The 19,638-nt window shown below is 38.2% G+C and overlaps 1 protein-coding gene across 16 annotated transcripts in view; it reads right to left on the reverse strand.

The window, feature by feature from the left end:
• AKT3 (AKT serine/threonine kinase 3) overlaps positions 1 to 19,638 on the reverse strand; it is a 261,533-nt gene that overhangs the window by 141,333 nt on the left and 100,562 nt on the right. The window contains exons 1-2 of one of the 16 annotated variants that reach the window (XM_043543364.1): positions 1,507 to 1,577; positions 696 to 843 (exon numbers count right to left, since the gene is read on the reverse strand). The exons of 14 other annotated variants lie outside the window; for them this stretch is intronic. The gene's annotated coding sequence lies outside the window, so the exon portion shown is untranslated. Of the gene's footprint in view, positions 1 to 695; positions 877 to 1,506; positions 1,578 to 19,638 lie in introns of those variants that run through there. One more of the 16 variants, XM_037895341.2, reaches the window with a different exon arrangement.

Raw genomic sequence — 19,638 nt, forward strand, 5'->3', positions numbered from 1 at the left:
TCCAGCACAATTTGTGACTAATCATCAATATGGGAGTGTAGGTACACATCTTTCAACTCATTTCAGATGAAAAAGCAGGTCTTTGAATCAACTCCCCTGCTGACAGTCTTGAGAAAATATATCTTGAAATAACTGTTTTTATTATTGGAAATTCTTGATGGATAAAGAATAATGTATTGCTGCCTAGAGCAACCTGGTCTTTATTGTCTATAACTGTAATATCTAAATCACCCTCATTATATTTCTTGTTTCTCTTGAGATGAGCAAATTTACATTCCATTTCAGTAATAAGCCTAGTTTACTCTCCACTTCCTATGTCTGTTCTCACAAATTCCATAATTGTATACTTGCATACTACAAAGTTTTAGTGCAAAATTCTGCCCTCAAATATGACTTCACCAACCAATGGAAGACCAGTTTGAACAACCATGATCCTTCTAAAATATAAAATCTCCCCACTGTATTTTCCACTACATGCATCTGATGAAGTGAGCTGTAGCTCGCGAAAGCTTATGCTCAAATAAATTTGTTAGTCTCTAAGGTGCAACAAGTATTCCTTTTCTTTTTGCGGATACATACTAACATGGCCGCTACTCTGAAATATGATCTTTCTGGCACTATAGAACACAGAAGAACATGGAATAAATCCATGAAGAAGAAATGCCAACCCAGCTAACAAAAAGAAGGTGACTCACCATTTGCAAAACTACTGACCTCTGCCAGGACACAGATGTAGAAAGCACTACTTGGTGGGAGGCAGTCACACCTGAATTCTCAATTATACTCCAACTGAAATAATAATTCCAAATTATGCCAAGACGACTGAAATGCTGTCTCCAAGGACTAAAAAAGAAGACATTAAATGCTCTCATCAGTTTGTTTTCTTAGATCAGTAATCTTGAAGATAATGTCTTGTCCAGATTTAAGACTGACATCTTTCTTTTTTCCTATAAAGACAGAGAACAAGATTTCTGCTAAGCTCGTTCACATAATATTCAAGTCATTCAGTGACTAACCAAAAATCTTTGTTATATCCTGATGTAAAAAGGTTAGAAGAGAAGTATATGGAAACAGCCATGGAGCACTTCAAACAACTATTTCTATTTACCATTCTTAAGGCATTATCTTTATCCCATCAAAATAACCCAACTACCAGAACAGTAAACTTAACTCTTCTATGCAGTGTAGTTGTAGCTGTGTTGGTCCAAATATATAAGAGCGAAAAGGTGTGTCAGGTCTGACTTTTATTGGACTTACTTCTGCTGCTTAGAGAGACAAGATCTGAAGCTTACACAGACCTGAAAAATTATTCTGTGTAAGCTCAAAAGTTTGTCTCTCTTAACAAAAGAATAAGGTCCAATAAAAGTTATTACCTCACCCACCTTATCTCTCTAAACGTATTCTTAATATTTAAGAGGGGAAAGTCTGTGGATTTAACTTTCCACTTCCAAAATCTAAAGTAAGAGATCACCTGACAAATAGGAAAAAATTAAATTTACACTTAACCCTTTTGGGACAGCTTTAGTCCTTCTCCATATGTCTGTACCCCTTTTCTTGTCAAAAATGTTCATGTTTACTTCTTTCAAGTGAACCTGGAAATTCATAACAAACAAAACAATCCCCCCAAAAGGGGATATTAGGGGGGAGGAGAGAAAGTATGATTGAAGTCTGTGGTTTAAAATCTGGTTTATATGCAACTGTCAATACACAGGAAAATATGAAAGAAAGTTAGCTGATGCTCTTCAGGAGTGGACCAGCCTTTCACCACTGGAGAAGCATTCAAAATGTTATCAAGTTGCAAGAGAAAATTAGTCTGCTAATCTAACACTAGCCCTTAGTGCTTATTTGTCTAGTTTTATATAATTTTAAACAATTTCTAACTGGCATTTTCTGCCCAGGAAAGGCCCAAGTTGCGATAGTACAGGTGTGCAACATATCACTCGAGATACTTGAACAAAGCTACATAAGAGAGCTTACCTAGTGCCTGTCTACACATTTCTTGGGATCAAAATAATTTTATTACTCTATTTCCATAAGTACTAAATTTACCAAAAACTTAAAAATAGCAAAGAAAACAATTTCTCTCTCAGAAAGGTTCCTTTTAGAAAACAACAATGGAGGAAGGGGAAATATTAAACTCCCGAACTAATTAACAAAACTAAAGGAGGAGGTGGGGAACAATGACAATTAGTATGTACCCTCCCCCCAACCAAACCTCCAAATACACTCATTCTGTATATGCACACACAACAGCAGCATCATAAACCGTCTCAAGTTCTTGCCATTATTCAGTTCGACATCTGCACATGTTTATGCGTCTCTCCAAACAACCTCTTGAACACCCTGCTGGAGCTGTCATTTTTTTCTTCTCCCTATCTGGCAGATGGCAAGTCAACAATCGGCATCAACAGCAGCCGAATATCTCCCCCCTCCAGCCTACCCCCCCTAAACAGACACAATAATAACTTCTTTGTGCTTCCCCACAATGCAGCTGCTTAAACCATTTCGCTACAAGGCTGCTTTGCCTTAATAAAAAAAATCCCTTCTGTCAAGTCTAAAAAGCAGCATAATGTTAAGCAAGCTAAAGCCACAGCACAGCTGCAAACGGGCAGACACATTGACAGCTCCTCCCTTAACAAAGCCCTGTGAATTGAAGGGGGTTCATCTGAGGCTCACACAGTAATTAGTATAAAAAAGTCCGACAGCCTCTATTATGCTAAGGAAAAAAAACTGGACAGAACTGGGCTGCTGTTTTGCGTCAAGAGTTCTGCTGCAGAGTAGATAAATCATGTTGGGTTTTTTCCCCCCTCTCTTTTTAAAGACAGTAATAAGGAGGATGAGAGAAGCTAATTTGAAAACTTGGACACAGTAATTGTACCATATGGTGAGCATTTATCCCTTCTGAAATACACGCTAACAGTCACTTACATGCACAGTGCTTTGTTTTACAGTTGTTATTCTCTCTACCATATTCATAAAATGGATCTGAATATCTGATACTCCAGAGAAGTTGTGTGTAATTAGCAACAAAACTGCCTGGGCTTAATATACTGGCCTAGCATACCAATCTAATACACTGCAAAACAACTGCCTCCCCTCCCTCCTCCCCCACAAAAAAATGAAGTAGTGTCCACTTCAAGGTTTTATCTTCAACTCAAGATAGTCAAATATCAAAATATGACAGTTTAGAGAAGTAATTTCTTGACACTTTCATATATTGCTTCTTGAAACAGCTGGTTCTAGAACACATGAGGTCAGGCTAGTCTCATTATAACCCTATGCTACACAAAAAAGCTGGTTCAAGAAACAAGTATAATTCAGCCACTAGATAAAAATAACTACAAAATAATTAAGTTTAACCATCCTCAGGGGAGGAACTGTACCAAAAACTTCCATGGTGACATTAAGCTTAAGAAAGGGCAATTTAAAAAAAAGAAAGAAACCAATTAAAGAGACCCTAAGAAAAAGTGGGGAAATTAAAACCCTTATTTTCTACCTGGATGATATTAAAGAATACTGTTCCATAACAGAGTCACAAAAGAAATGCACACAGCTGAACGAAAAAGGAAGAAGGGATATCAGAATTATTTTAAAATAACAAACTCTGGTTGAATGGCAAGGTTCAGAAATTATTCAAGTCAAACAGTATCTTTCAGAAAATGGAAATCCAAACCTGGAAAGGAACATAAACCAAGGCACGCAAAATGTAAGGTAGACACTTGGAGGGCTAAAACAGATTTTTGAGGAGCAAATAACCAAACACATATAAACAAAAATAAATTAAGGAGAACAACATGAGAGAATCAGTCCATCTGCTAGACACCAGAACAGAAAGGCTGCAACTGAGAATTAGGGTATTGTAGAGAAACTAAATGATTTCTTTGCACCAGTCTTCATTACAGAAGATAGTGAGGAGAAACCTTCTGTGAACGATCACTTTTCAGGTAATAAAGACAAGGTATTGTCAGTGATCGTGGTGTCAAAAGATCAAATACTGGAACAAAGTGAGAAAGAGCAAACACGGACAGTATGTAGACAAGATTTCTAAAGACATTTAAGAATGAAGTGGTTGAACAAAAATATGCAATCTTTTATTAAAATCACCTTCTACTGTCCGATTAGAGCGCGGCAAATTTCATACTTATGATTTAAAAAAGGGGCTAAGGGTGATTCAGGGAATTGCAGGCCAGTAATTCTTACTTCACTACCAGGAAAACTGTTCAAAGCCATAATTAAAAACAGAATTAGAAAGCATATTAGATCAATCTACATGAGAAAGACAAACCAGTACTGCTTCTAAATAACATGCCTATCTTAACTATTGGAATTCTTTGAGTACCTCAACAAAATAATGAATAAAAAAACAATTAGCTGACTATTTATTTGAACTTACTAAAAGCTTTCAGAAAGAGTTACTAAGGAAACTTGGTAGTTCTGGGAAGGGAGGGGGAGGAAAAAAGAGGTAAAGTGCCGTGGAATTGGATGGATTAGAAACTAGCTGAAAGAAAGGAAACAGAATAGGATTATATAGTCAATTTTCAATATGGGGTGCCACAAGATTCTATATTAGGAACAGTTTTGCTTAATAAATAAATTCATGACCCAAAAAATATGAGGTGGAAAAATTATTTATGTTTGTCTAGAATATGAGGAATTTCAGAGGACCATAACAAGTTTATAAAATGGGCAGAAAGACAGCAGATGAAATCTAAGGTGGAGAAATGCAAAGTAATTCACATCAAAAGGAATAATTTGCAGAACTCAAACAGTCCTGAGTCTGAAATTAACTATAACTATTCTGGACTGCTCAATGAAATCATCTGCTCAATGTGTGCCTTTGAGGAAACGGAAACAAAATATTAGGGTACATAAAGAACAGGATGTAAAGTAATACTGAAACATTACAATGCTATTGTATACAGATACATATATGCCTTCATTTGGAATACTACGTTAGTTCTGGTCAAACTTTCTCAAAAAGATGTAAAAGTAGTAGAGGGAATTCAGAGACCAGACAAAGGAATCAAGAGACTTCCAAAGGAAGAAAGAATGAATGGATCAGGACTATTTAAATTACGGATGAGATGAAGAAGAAGGAATATTATAATGACGTACAAAATAACAAACAGTATAGAGAAGATAAAGGATAACAGGTGAGACCAAAAAGAAGAGGATAAGAGCAAGAGGGACTTATGCTCAAATAAATTGGTTAGTCTCTAAGGTGCCACAAGGACTCCTTTTCTTTTTACTGAAAATGAAAGACAAGAAGTTTTTAAAAACACAAAAAGAAACCACATTTTAGACAGACCATATTTATTCTCTGGAAGTCACTGCCACAAAGTATCATTTACACCAAAAGCTTGTTAGGGGTCAATAAAAGATAAGACATTTATATGGATTATGAGAACATCTACAGTTATATTAGATAGGATTTTTTTTTAAATATGGATTATAAATCCTTATGCATCAGGATATAAATCAACCTAAAAGGTTTAGATTTTCAAAAGAGCTCAAGAGTAAGTATCCAAGTACTCAGCACCCACAACTGGGACCAGATTTTCAAAAGTGCTCAATTACAAGCACCCCACCAGTGTAATACTGATGGTCAAATTTTCCAAAAAAAGATCAGCAGCCACCATACCGAAATCATCTGATAATCTGAACCCTTATTTAGGTACCTAAATGCAACCTGAACTCTTTTGAAAACCTAGCCTCAAATGTGTATGGGTATTCTCCTTTTGAATGTCTGGACCTAATTGTCACAGCTTAGGACACTAAAAATCATCGTCTTAATAAAGACACTGGATTTATGGCTTATTACAACAATCAGTAACCGACTAGCCCCTCCTTTTTGTCCTATATCTACAGCGTGTTAACGGGCCACTTCACTTTGAATAGTCCCTTTAGAACACGTGCTAATTCTTACATTACACTATCTGTTTGATCTTGTATTTACCTGTGACACTTAGAGTACCTTTTCCAGATCTCAAGAAGAGCTCTGTGTAGCTTAAAAGCTTGTCTATCTCACTGACAGAAGCTGATCCAATAAAACAGCGGTTCTCAAGCTTCAGTAACCCAAGGACCCAATTTTGATTTAAAATGTTGCCATGGACCCCCAAGCCCCCCAGTCAGCCCCAGACCCCGCCACCACTTCACCCGTTCCCCCAAGGCCCCACCACCACCCCACCTCTTCCCGCTCCACACCTGCCCCTCCTCTTCCCTGCCTCTTTCTGCCCACTCCCCTCAAGCGCCACTGTTCCCGCTCATCCCCCTCCCTCCCAGCATTGGGAAACTGGCCATTTTAACAGACAGGATAGCAGACTAGGTGGGCCACTGGTCTTATCTAGTATGGCATCTCTTGCATTTGTAAGTTCAGCTACAAATGAGCATTGTTTTGAAACAACAAAAAATAGTCATTTTAATGAGAGTTTTTAAGTTCAGCTATACCTCAAAGAAAAGATGCCAACATGGTTCTGCATCATTGTTGCTAATGACCAAGCACAGGATATTATTAGTATATTGTAGCATATAAGTGACAAACCTTAACACCCTTTACTACAATTTTATATCTGATACAGGAAAATGAACTCTCTTCTAATAATATTCAATTTTTATATGCATGTACAGATTAAGAGTATACACAGCATCTGGAAGGTGTGATTCCCAGCTCAGAAAGGCACACATGCTAGCTCTCCTCCAATTAGCAAGTAAAAATAGCAAGTCTGGCTGTGGCAACATGGGCAGTAGCTAAGCATCCTAATACAGTCCCACCTAACCCCATGGGTATATACTTGCATGGCTCGCTCAAGCCGCCACCTGTGCTGCCATGGCCACACTGCAATTTTTAGCATGACAGCTCAAGCACAGCTAGCATATGTATGTCTACCGAAGCTGGGAATTATACCTCCCGTAGATATACAAATAGATGAAACCACACAGAAACTTTAAAGGCTTGTATAATTTATCAAGTGCTCATGGTCAGCTGTATGATAAACCCTGTACTTGAAAACCCCTTGAATATCTTCAGAATCATTTGAAGTAAAATACTTTAACATCTACCTGTGAAGCACAAATCATGAGTCAACCATGTCAACTAATTTTGCTGTTCAAAACATTAGGAAGCCAAAAAACTGATCTTTCTTCATGTTGACTTAGCATTGTAACACTAAATACAATGCTATAAAGAACACCAGGAAAGTTAACGTAGTTAATAATATACTTTCTTCAGCTTAGAGAAAAAGATCTTAACTAGATATAGCTCAAATGTCCTTAAAAACACTTCAGTTTTTTAGTTTAAATAATTTGTCGGTCCTAAAATATTTGTATTTGATTGCTAACGATCAAGTCAGAATGAGAATCACAAAACAATTTTAAAAACTAAGAATATCATTTAGTGTTATCTTTTGTAATCAGTTGTTTTTTAAGAACAGAAATATTTCTGTCCATAAATATTTACTTAGCTGAGATAATAAAGTTTTCTTATCTGTAATTTTGACCAGTCAGACCCAGCAATTTAGAATTCATTAAGTGTGTCCATCCTCCTCCATTTTTGTAACTAGTGTGCAAACATTAGCCAGTTTACAGTCATAACTTGAAAAAATTTAAAATAGATTTATACAACCCTATCTGCAGAATTTCTGTCATTGATAGGCCTTTCAAGTTACATGACCTGCATCACAGAAATTTAATTTAATTTACATGGCCTAGTGCAACAACCTAAGAGAAATATTTGTCCCTGTTTTTCTGATTTGCACATACTCCATATAAAACTAACCTATGTGTATCTTGTGCTTTTTCTCCACTAACAAAAAATCCAAGATTTTTTTCCGAATTGCTAACTAAAAGTTGGTAATTACTGGGTGTCTAGTACACTCCTGATGTAAAGTTCTAAAATTGTCTTTATCTGACTACCTTAAAAATCTGGAGCCATATTATTCAATATTCTGAAATTTCACACCGTAAGAAACATTTTTCCCATTAATTCTAATTCTAAAATTGGCACTTCTGAGATTTTTAGCTGGTGATCCTTAATATAACTTACTGAAGAGTACTATTTGTGACACCCCAGGGTAAGTTACAACATAAAAATGTAAATTTATTAGTTTAATAATTAGTGAACAAAACACTATTGTTTTAATAGAAAAGGTTTTGTTTAAATATGAAAACAGCAAAGTTTGCTGATTAATAAAACACAAAAATAGAACTGACTTACAAAACTGATTTTAGAATCCTTGAGTAATTCTGTACCGGTGGTGTCACAAAAGATGTCACATCTGAACAGGCCATGGTCTGCTCAAAGTTAAGAAATGTCCGTTTTAATTAAAATATTTATTAAAAGTAGCCATGTATTCTTTCCATTTCATCGAGTTTCAGAATGCTTCTAAGATGCATGGGTGCAACTTCCTTTTTTTTAAAAAAAAAAAAAAAAAGCAACACTAGTCTAAATTAAATGAAAACTAAAGGTCTTCTTCTATAATGAATATATATATTTATATAGGATGTGGGGAAATCTAGATTATACTTACAGTCTATTAAAAGCATGAACAACAATGCTTACAGAACCTTAATAAAACATCCATATTTTCTGATTGCTTTTAATAAACTCCAAATGATAATTTCCTCAGAGCACTAAAAACTGGTGACAAAAACACCTGCACATTAGCACAGCGCTACAAGATGGGTGGTGAGGAATGAATTTCTACATACTAGTTGCATTCTTAAATTAACCTTTTAACTTTAAGGAAAAATACCAATTACTGAATAATATTTTCACTATGTGTCTAACCTATGAAAGTTCTTTGTAAATCATCCAAATGCTACTGTGTGAATTTTCTGGAGCAGAATACCAGGAAAGCCAAATATTTATTAGCCAATGAGTTGTTGATATTTAAAAGATACCAAGAAATCTTCACAATAATGGTCTAAGTCCTCTGAGTCCAACTAAAATGTCCCCAGGCACAGATTTGCAGGGGGACTTAAAGGCAATTTAAAGTCTCTGCATTCCCCCAATTGTGAGGGCAGTTAGGCTTCCGTAATTTACATCTGGGGATAAACTCAGGGAAAATTACACTCTTTTTCCTTCTTATGCCAGTCCAGATGCTAGGGGCCTTCTAAAGCAGTGCAGTGCTGTACAGCAAGAAGGTATCAGCACCTCAGAGGTGTCTGCAGCACTCCTAAACATTAATCTGTAGTGTTATGAGAACATAAACAATAAGCGATGCATGATCCAGGTGGCTGCCTTAACTGGTCTCCAAAAATGATCATTCATCTTTTCAGCTCATAACACTATTTACTACTATTTCCAATGGAGTGTACTTTCAAAGCACCTGGGTCTTCTCTCCCTGAAGTGAAACAAGATTCCCTGACTAGAACTTTTATCCATTTGGAAAGAATGAATTTAGAAGCAGTGCAGCTTCATTTTTTCCCACTTCAAGGGCCACCATGCAGGCTAAAATGGCATTCCAAGGCCCTGAAATCCCAAACTCCTTTAAGTGATTGGTATTGCTTTCCTAAGATTACAGAAAGTAGCCCCTAGTTTCTTGACGTTTCTAGAACTGGAATAAAAAAAACAATTCTATAATCTTAATTCAGTCAAAAACATGTTATCTCTGCCACAAAATATGGAACCTTCCCAAAAATGATTATTTTAGTGAAGAAGAAAAAAATCAAACGCAGATCTTCGAAGAACAGGGCTTGCACCTCTCTCCTGCTTTTCTAACTCTGCTGATGAGAAAGGATGGGAAAGGAGTCCAGGAGATCTGGCTGTATTTTAATGAAGCCCTACTGAGGGCGCAGGAACAAACCATCCTGATGTGCAGAAAGAATAGCAAATGTGGCAGGCGACCAGCATGGCTTAACAGGGAAATCTTCAGTGAGCTTAAACACAAAAAAGAAAGCTTTCAAGAAGTGGAAACTTGAACAGATGACTATGGAGAAGTATAAAAATATTGCTTGAGCATGCAGGGGTGTAATCAGGAAAGCCAAAGCACAACTGGAGTTGCAGCTAGCAAGGAATGTGAAGGGTAACAAGAAGGGTTTCTACTGGTATGTTAGCAACAAGGTAGTGGTCAGGGAAAGTGTTGGACCCTTACTGAATCGGGGAGGCCACCTAGTGACAGATGATGTGGGAAAAGCTGAAGTACTCAAATGGTTTGTTTTGCCTCAGTCTTCATAGACAAGATCAGCTCCCAGACTGTTGCACTGGGCAGCACACTGTGGGGAGGAGATAAGCAGACTTCAGTGGTGAAAGAATAGGGTAAGACTATTTAGAAAAGCTGGACATCCAAAAGTCCATGGGGCCAGCTATAATGCATCTGAGGGTGCTGAAGGAGTTGGCTGATGTGATTGCAGAGCCATTGGCCATTATCTTTGAAAACTCGTGACAATTGAGGGAGCTCCTGGACGATTGGAAAAAAGCAAATATAGTGCCCATCTTTTAAAAAGGGAAGAAGGAGAATCTGGGGAACTACAGACCGGTAAGCCCCACCTCAGTCCCTTGAAAAATCATGGAGCAGGTCCTCAAGAAATCCATTTTGAAGCACTTGGAGGAGAGGAAGATGATCAGGAACAGTCAACATGGATTCACCAAGGACAAGTCATGCCTAACCAACCTGATTGCCTTCCATGATGAGATAACTGGCTCTGCAGATATGGGGAAAGCAGTGGACGTGATGTATCTTGACTTTAGCAAAGCTTTTGATACAGTCCCCCACAGTATTCTTGCCAGCAAGTTAAAAAAGTATGGATTGGATGAATGGACTATAAAGTGGAGAGAAAGCTGGCTACATCACCAGGCTCAATGGGTAGCGATCAACGGCTCAATGTCTAGTTGGCAGCCGGTATCAAGCAGAATGCCTGAGAGGTCTATCCTAGGCAGAGTGGATAAAAATCAATTATTTTTTTTAAATTAATTAATTAAAAAATCAGATTTTTTTTTAAAATTTAAATTGGATGTTTTTGATAAAATGCTTTTTGAGGAAAATCCTAACTAAAGATAGTTTTAATTAAGATACATTACAGCTCAAAGATATCTCATCATGGAATAGTGATTATAAATTCTAATTCTATAGTATGAAACAATATATTCATGTAATGTTTAAGAAAAGTTTTGTAAATGAGTTTCAACAGTTCATGGATTAGGGACCCAATCTTATAGGGTTCCAGGGGCTTCTGTATAGATTAGTTAGGTTAATCTTTCTATCTACCCAATGGGACTCAAGTGCTCAGTCAGTCAGTCAGAGATGCTTAGTTTTGCAGTTCTCAAACTGTGGATTTGTGTCTCCAGAGAAAAAATGCTTGTTAACAGCAAAAATGTTTTTAATAAATAAATAAATATATAGAGGTGAGAAATAACAGACCTCAGCTCTATTGTCCCTCTGCAAATTTGTGTACACAGAGTCAATCCTTTACCTCTCTCTAAACGTACAAAGTTTCAAAAGTTCAATGAATAGAAGATTGTTGGGGTGCAATAGATCTGGACAACAAGAAGAAGTCTGGAGATAAATGTGAGAAGCAAGGGACATACGGTTTTTTGTTAAAATGCTATATGTTTGCTGTTGAACAAAAAAAATCCCGAATACTTAACTTTGTTGTTTTAGTTAAATAAAACAATTTAAATGTCTGTCTGGTGATGTTCTCCTCCTAATACAGCATGGCAAGAAAATCCTCCAAATATTAATGATTAACCTGTTGAATTGGAGATAGTTCACCTCCCAGTGACTTCATAAATATCTGCTTCAATTACCTTTGTTAAATGAAATAACAATCATTCATTTTCTGATATAGCTGTAAAACTAATCTGAAAAGTTTTCAAAATAAATCACTGTTTAAAAATGTATAGTGTGTACCTTCTAAAAATGAAACCTACATCTATCTCTGAGTTGTGAAGAATATGTATTTAGGTTATAACAACCAACAAGAATACATTCTTATGTAGAAAACCATGATTAAATCAAATCTTCCTGACTAGTGATTTAAATCAAATCCATCCTGATCCTGGGGCCAGTTTTGTTCAACATTTTCATTAATGATCTGGATGATGGGATGGATTGCACCCTCAGCAAGTTGGCCTGGGGTGGGGGGAGGAGAGGTAGATACGCTGGAGGATAGGGACAGGGTCCAGAGTGACCTAGACAAATTGGACAATTGGGCTAAAATAAACCTAATGAGGTTCAACAAGTGCAGAGTCATGCACTTAGGACGGAAGAATCCCATTCACTGCTACAGGCTGGGAACTGACTGGCTAAGCGGCAGTTCTGCAGAAAAGGACCTGGGGATTACAGTGAATGAGAAGCTGGATATGGGTGATTATTCCCCTCTATTCGGAACTAGTGAGGCCACATCTGGAGTATTGCATCTGGTATTGGGTCCAGTTTTGGGCCCCCCACTACAGAAAGGATGTGGACAAATTGGAGAGATTCCAGTGAAGGACAACGAAAATGATTAGGGGGCTGGGGCACATGATTTATGAGGAGAGGCTGAGGGAACTGGGTTTATTTAGTCTCCAGAAGAGAAGAGTGAGGGGGGATTTGACAGCAGTCTTCAACTACCTGAAGGGGGGTTCCAAAGAGGATGGAGCTAGTCTGACAGAACAGGGAACAATGGTCTCAAGTTTCAGTGGGGAAGGTCTAGGTTGGATATTAGGAAACACTATTTCACTAGGAGGGTGGTGAAGCACTAGAATGGGTTACCTAGGGAAGTAGTGGAATCTCCATCCTGAGAGGTTTCTAAGGCCCGGCTTGACAAAGCCCTGACTGGGATGATTTAGTTGAGGCTGGTCCTGCTTTGAGCAGGGGATTGAACTAGATGACCTCCTGAGGTCTCTTCCAACCCTAATATTCTATGATTCTATGACCTGAGAACCAGAATGAATCATAATAATCTAAGGGATTTTCTTCTAGTTCACAACCAGAAGCAGTGAGCAAACTTGATATCAGATTTAGAAACCGAAGGAGGTATGTCGTGGTCTGTATGCTAACAACCTAGGTATTAAATCTAGCACAGCGGCAGCAACTCCAAGATGTTGCTGTGTCTTCTCAAGGCTGATACTGTTCACGAATCCACTTTATGGTGCTGGTGCTCATTTGCACGTTAAAGTAATTTTGAAGGAATTTCAGTACCTCAGCATGGAGAAGACATAAGTTCCAATCTCCTCCATCCCACCAGCGAGAAAGTATCCGCTAAATCCTAGTATCTTACATGGATAAAATGCTTTCAGGAAGAGCACATCATCATGATGTTTGGAATAACTTTTACCAAAAGGCCTTTCTTCTGGGGAACTACCTATTCTACAAGTATACTGTAAAATCTTAAAGTGAACTGGATTTTAATAGCAACTGGGTCTCATACCAATAGATCATCTCGTTAGGGGGTCGTTCATATCTTCTATTAACATGCTTATTCATTCCAGGTACCAGGTCCACTTTGGCCAATCTGAGATGAAGAGAATGAACATCCCAAGAGATTTTCTGTTTATCTTGGTCCAGGGTCAAAAAAAGTAGGCCCCATTTGGAGTTCTTTTCAACTGCTAGGGCTTCTGAGGTGCTGGAACTCATATCCCTGCACCAAATGAAATAACCGTCTACTTTCTGTTGCGCTTCGTAGCCATCATTATCTATTTGCAGCTTCCTCCAATAATGACAAATTCATTCAAAGAATTCAGTGTTGATTTCCCACTCTCCCAGACACACTGGGGATCTGCGTTAAGTCCCCTATGAGTGTTTTGGCTATGAGAGTGACAGGCAGGATGGTTACATTTATCTGTTGTCAACGGTGCAAGCAGAACATGGCAATTTGGGGAATCTGTCTATGTACAACTTATGAATTGCAGTTTGATTTTATGAATTGTCTCTATCCGTATGTCTTTTGACTATCTTTTACTGAGTACTGCCTCATCCTCCCTGTGCTAGGAAAATGGAGGGGACAGTGTCGACCATCTATCCATGAATAAGCTAATTACTGGACTATCAGCTCCTGAATTAGTTCTTACTTAGGGAAGACAAAAGAGCAATTGCATCCTACGAAAAAAGTTTTCCCCAACTTCTCTGCAGGCATTGGGGTTTGAAGAGTGGAAAATCCCCAAACAGGAGGACAAATAAACAAGTTGTTGTAGCCTTTAAAAGCGCAGAGACTGTCACAGACAGACACACAGCTTTGGCAACAGAAAGGAAGGATTTCATAGTGGGGGAAGTATTTTATAACTGTGGGAACAGCAAAAGGGGGTGGGGGGGGGAGGGGGAGAGAGAGAGAGAGAGAGATTCCATGATTCTGAAGAGAAGTCATGTGCAGGAAGAGGGAACCTATACTGCTCAAAGGAGTCTGATGTAAACCCACAGAAAGCTCCAGATTTATGAGGAAACTGAAGCAAGGAGACGTGTGTAAGATTTTTTTATTTTTTTGTCTGGATCTGTATGTCTTCAGTGATACCTAAAGTAAAGAGATATACTGGTTTTGGAAACTATTACAAAGTCTGTGTGTCTGTTTGCTTTTAACCTTCACATGTCCTTGAAGAGGACTATAACAGGGTATAAAAGAGAACTGGATAAATTCGTGGAGGTTAAGTCCATTAATGGCTATTAGCCAGGATGGGTAAGGAATGGTGTCCTAGCCTCTGTTTGTCAGAGAGTGGAGATGGATGGCAGAAGAGAGATCACTTGATCATTACCTGTTAGGTTCACTCCCTCTGGGGCACCTGGCATTGGCCACTGTTGGTAGACAGGATATTGGGCTGGATGGACCTTTGGTCTGACCCACTATGGCCATTCTTATGTTCTTAAGAGGTAACTTGTATATCTAGAAAGCCCACAAGACTGGAACTCTGGGAAAGAATGTGCTTAAGTCACTAGGGAGACAGGGAGGGTGGGGTACACATTGGTCCTGGACGCCTGGGACCATTTGTATTAGCTGCTGTATTTGCATGAAGGAATAACAAAGAGTCTGTACCAAGGAAGAGTGCCAGAGAAGCCAAGGAGAGAATGCTGCAGCCTACTGAGACCTAGGGAAGTTTCAGAGTTTATATGTGAAAGAATAGTCACCATGTCCAACTGCATCTCGATTAGGCATTTTTGAGCTTGTGGTGAAAATGCAGAAAAACTAGTCTGACTGCTCTTATCTGGAGGTTGTTTAACAACCACTTCTTTTCCGTCAATTACTACTGTCAGGCCAACTGCTTCCCATCCCTTCAAACTGAAGTACACAGGAGACTATTCCATTGGAATAGCTGGTCTCACTTGGACATCCTTTAACTAATTTTCATCTTTCAACTACCACCTGATAGTAGGGAACTTGTGACAAAGTTCCTCCTCTACCTTGGTGGGTCTTGCACTTATTGGTGGATTTGCTCACCTCAGAGATTCACCGCAGCCCTCAGTTTGGCCGTTTTTGTGAACCCACAGTCCAGGGCAACTCCTCCTGTATCTGATCAGGAGTTGGGAGGTTTGGGGGAACTTGGGCCCGCCCTCTACTCTGGGTTCCAACCCAGGGCTCTGTGGAATGCAGCTGTCTAGAGTGCCTCCTGGAAAAGCTGTGCGACAGCTACAACTCCCTGGGCTACTTCCCCATGGCCTTCTCCCAACATCTTCTTTATCCTCACCACCAGACCTTCCTCCCGATGTCTGATAATGCTTGTACTCCTCAGTTCTCCAGCAGTACGCCTTCTCACTCTCAGCTCTAGTGCCTCTTGCTCCCAGCTCCTCACACACGTGCCACAAACTGAAGTGAGGTCCTTTTTAAACTCAGGTGCCCTGATTAGCCTGCCTTACTTGATTATAGCAGCTTCTTGATTGGCTGCAGGTGTTCTAATCAGCGTGTCTGTCTTAATTGTTTCCAGAAAGTTCCTGATTGTTCTGGAACCTTCACTGTTACCTTACCCAGGGAAAAGGGACCTACTCAACCTGGGGCTAATATATCTGCCTTCTATCACTCTCCTGTAGCCATCTGGCCCGACCCTGTCACAAACTCTACAATAGTTTTATATGCATTGTACATCATCCTTCATTTATGAAGCAGACCAACGTTTAGTAGAATCAAATACTCCTGAGGGACAAACTGGAAATATAGTATACTTTGCTTATCCTTCCTGCTTATTGCTGGATTTTTGGTGGACAAAAATATATGCTGGCTCTTGAAAAGAAGTGGAAATTTTCATCTAGTTAAAACTACAAGCCAGTTCTGTGCCTCTATTCCATATATGACTTGAGTTGCACGGTTCTCATTGTTGCAAATTTTTTATTTTATCATACTACTTGAAGTTTTCATTAATTCATCATACATTTATTTGATTTTTCCAATGTAAAGTTATCACCAGCCTTCTGGCATCTCTTAATTACATTCCAGGTTAAACTTTCATGTTAATTCTATCTTACAATAAAAGAGATTATGCATAAAGCATATTAGACTTGCAAGTTCTGATATACAAGTGAAGGTATATTGAGAGCTGAAGTTGTACTGAGTTTATTTAAAAAAAACAAACCTTCAGCTAATTATTATTGGGAAATATTTTCTCTGTCTCAGCACTAAAAATTCTGTTATTTGCTCCTTTACCACGATCATCTACTTTTCTTAGGCAACCTGTACAATTAGATTCAAATGGTCACTGGTACTCATCTCACAGTGCAAAGAGCTAGAAACCAAGAATGATCTACCCATATATTTAAAAAGAAAAGGAGTACTTGTGGCACCTTAGAGACCAACAAATTTATTTGAGCATAAGCTTTCGTGAGCTACAGCTCACTTCATCATAAGCTCACGAAAGCTTATGCTCAAATAAATTTGTTAGTCTCTAAGGTGCCACAAGTACTCCTTTTCTTTTTGCGAATACAGACTAACATGGCTGCTACTCTGAAACCCATATTTTTAGATATACTGTATTGTTTAAAAGTCAGATGGTGGTGCCTAATATGGGTTATTTTAAATACTGGAAAAAAATTAGGATCTCTTTTCTTGTTACATCACTCAGCCATAAGAACAAGGCAAACTCACTCTTGCCAAGATCACAACCCATTACTTGATGGGCTCTGTCATTTTTAATTAAATCTTACCTGTTCCCTTATGTTTATAAAAATATTTTTGGAATTTTACATTATATAAAAATAATCTAGTGTGACTAATTAAATATTTTAATTAAAAATATATACTACTAATTTCACTCGTTAACAATGACAAGATAATCATGTGCCAAACTGTTAATGGCAGTGCTAAGAAACTCACAGTAGTTAAATGACACGTTTCAGAGTAGCAGCCGTGTTAGTCTGTATCTGCAAAAAGAACAGGAGTATTTTTGGAATACAACAAACAGGAAAGTAAAAAACCTTTTAAACACACAACAGAATATTTTTCAGTTACAAGTTACAGTTAAATAAGGAAACTATTACTACTAGTTTAATTTCCCTCTATTGCTACAACTGGTACAGAGTCACTGGTGGGAACAATGGTGAGAGCACAACCGTAGGCTGAACATCTGTGTTTTAACCACCCTCACATCTAGCCCTGCTTGGAGAAGAGCTGGACATCATGATTGCTAAAATGCCAACAGTCACCAGCAGCCTCTCTCGATCAGCACTCCCACCCGCTATTGCTACCACTAGTGGAAATGCACTGATATGAAATTTAGGTAAAATAGGTATTACAGAAAAAGCTCAAATATGCAGTGATGCTCTCCAAAAGGTGTCTAAAAAGGACCAAAATTCATAGCAGTTGTCATACATACATAAAATCAATGGTATGGTTATATCACTGAAAATTATACTGATTTTACAATATAAAAGAATGTGGATAAAATATATACCCCAAAGAATATGTATAAATTTTCATTAAGTAAGCTCTGAAGAAAAGTTGAATGTGTGTCCTGTCATGACTTGCTGGAATTAGGATCCTGAAATATCCTACAGTTTCTCCCCTGAGGGCAGGGTGGTTTGATGCTGGCAAGGGACATAAGCTCACTGATGCCCAGCCCCATTTTTTAAAAGTAGTAAACAAACACTTCCTCCATGTCTCCTCTTGCTGCCCAGGCTTCTCATCCACTGTCTACTGCTACCAGCAAGGCCCACATTACACTCATCTGATCTTGACACAAGCCATATGAATATAAGAGGAGATGAACTCAAGACAACACAATTTACAGTGATCTGCCTGACGTCCTCATTCAGCCTCTCTTTCGGCAAGTATGTGGTTACACAGGTGCTAACACGGCACTGTTGTCCCATAAAACATATCCAGCAAGAAGAGTGGGGTGTGCAGACACTGTACTTTCCTTTAAATGCCTGGGTTTGGAGGAAAGACCAAATTGCCCATCCAAAGAATGTATGGAGTATATGGGAGGCAGAGTGTTGAGGGTATAGAGACCGCAGAGTGCTGAACTCAATGCAAAGGATTGGTTAATAACCTAGGAAATGTCAGGGCTCTAAGACTTTAAATTGATACGGTGTTACTTTAACTAATAATTATTTATTTTTAGTACCATGACTTATTAAAGGTGAAGGACAAATGGGACCTTGATTTTTAATGTTTCATTCAAAAGGTATTATTTTGATTAACTCCTAGACAAAACACTAAACGTTCAGAAATTCAGTTCAGATTCTGATAAATATCCAAGTTTGATTACTATTCTGAACCTTTTCAGTATGCAAAATTAGACAAGACACTTAGGAAGATTTATTCACCAATTCATAGACTTTTAAGGCCAGAAGAGATTTTATATTTACATCCAGATCATTTATACAAATGTTAAATAGTGTTGGGTCTAGATCTGATCTCTGCAGAACTCCAGTAGAACCTTCTGCCTATTAGTCCAAAAAAATTGTTTAAAATGCCTTTTAGCATGCCATTTTGGTATTTCTGCCCACAGTCATGTAAAAATATAAAATAATTAAGTAACAGTGAATCCAACTGCGCCTCAAAAGCTGTATAGTGCTTTTCCAAAGATTTCATGATCTTATTCTTTGGATTAAATCAAATCATGTGACCCATCTTTAACACATTGGACATTAACACAATGTAGTAAATAAAGATTTCCACAGTACAAGCATAATTAACTCAAAAAACCCACTGAAAATATAAAAGAAAAAACACCTTCAAATATTCAACAAATAGCATCATGCCATAACTATTGTTATCTGCTACTGCCAATCAGTATTGTTATCGTTGTACAAAGACTCCGGTGCACCAGACTGTCGCTAATTATGTATATTCAAGTGATTAGCAAGCACTTGTTGCCTCGTTCACACCACCCTCCAAACAGCAGCCTTTGAGAGGAGAATAGGCTGCAAATTTATTGAGAGAACACTGTTAATCCTTTGGGGAGAATGTAAATGTAAACAGGACTACTCTACATCAAGGTGCTTTGACAACAACAATCATCTGCATAAACACATGCTCAACAACAAACAGGTGTTCTATTTCACAACTAGCACCGATTTGATGCTTTCAAGTAAGCATTATGCACAAACTGTTAGAAGTACTTTGAAACCAGCTGCAATTACTATAATTAGCTGTTTTCCTGCACTTTGTTCCCCCCCACCCCTACCTGTTCAGTATTGTGTTGGCTGCAATCTGTAATCTCAAAGTAAAACCAAAGTTCCAAACCCTTGTTTTGAGACTACCATCCTCAGCAAGTTCGTACTTACCATTAAAGCACTCCCAGTA

This window comes from Chelonia mydas, chromosome 3 (genome assembly GCF_015237465.2).
Source record: "Chelonia mydas isolate rCheMyd1 chromosome 3, rCheMyd1.pri.v2, whole genome shotgun sequence".
NCBI lineage: Eukaryota > Metazoa > Chordata > Testudines > Cheloniidae > Chelonia > Chelonia mydas.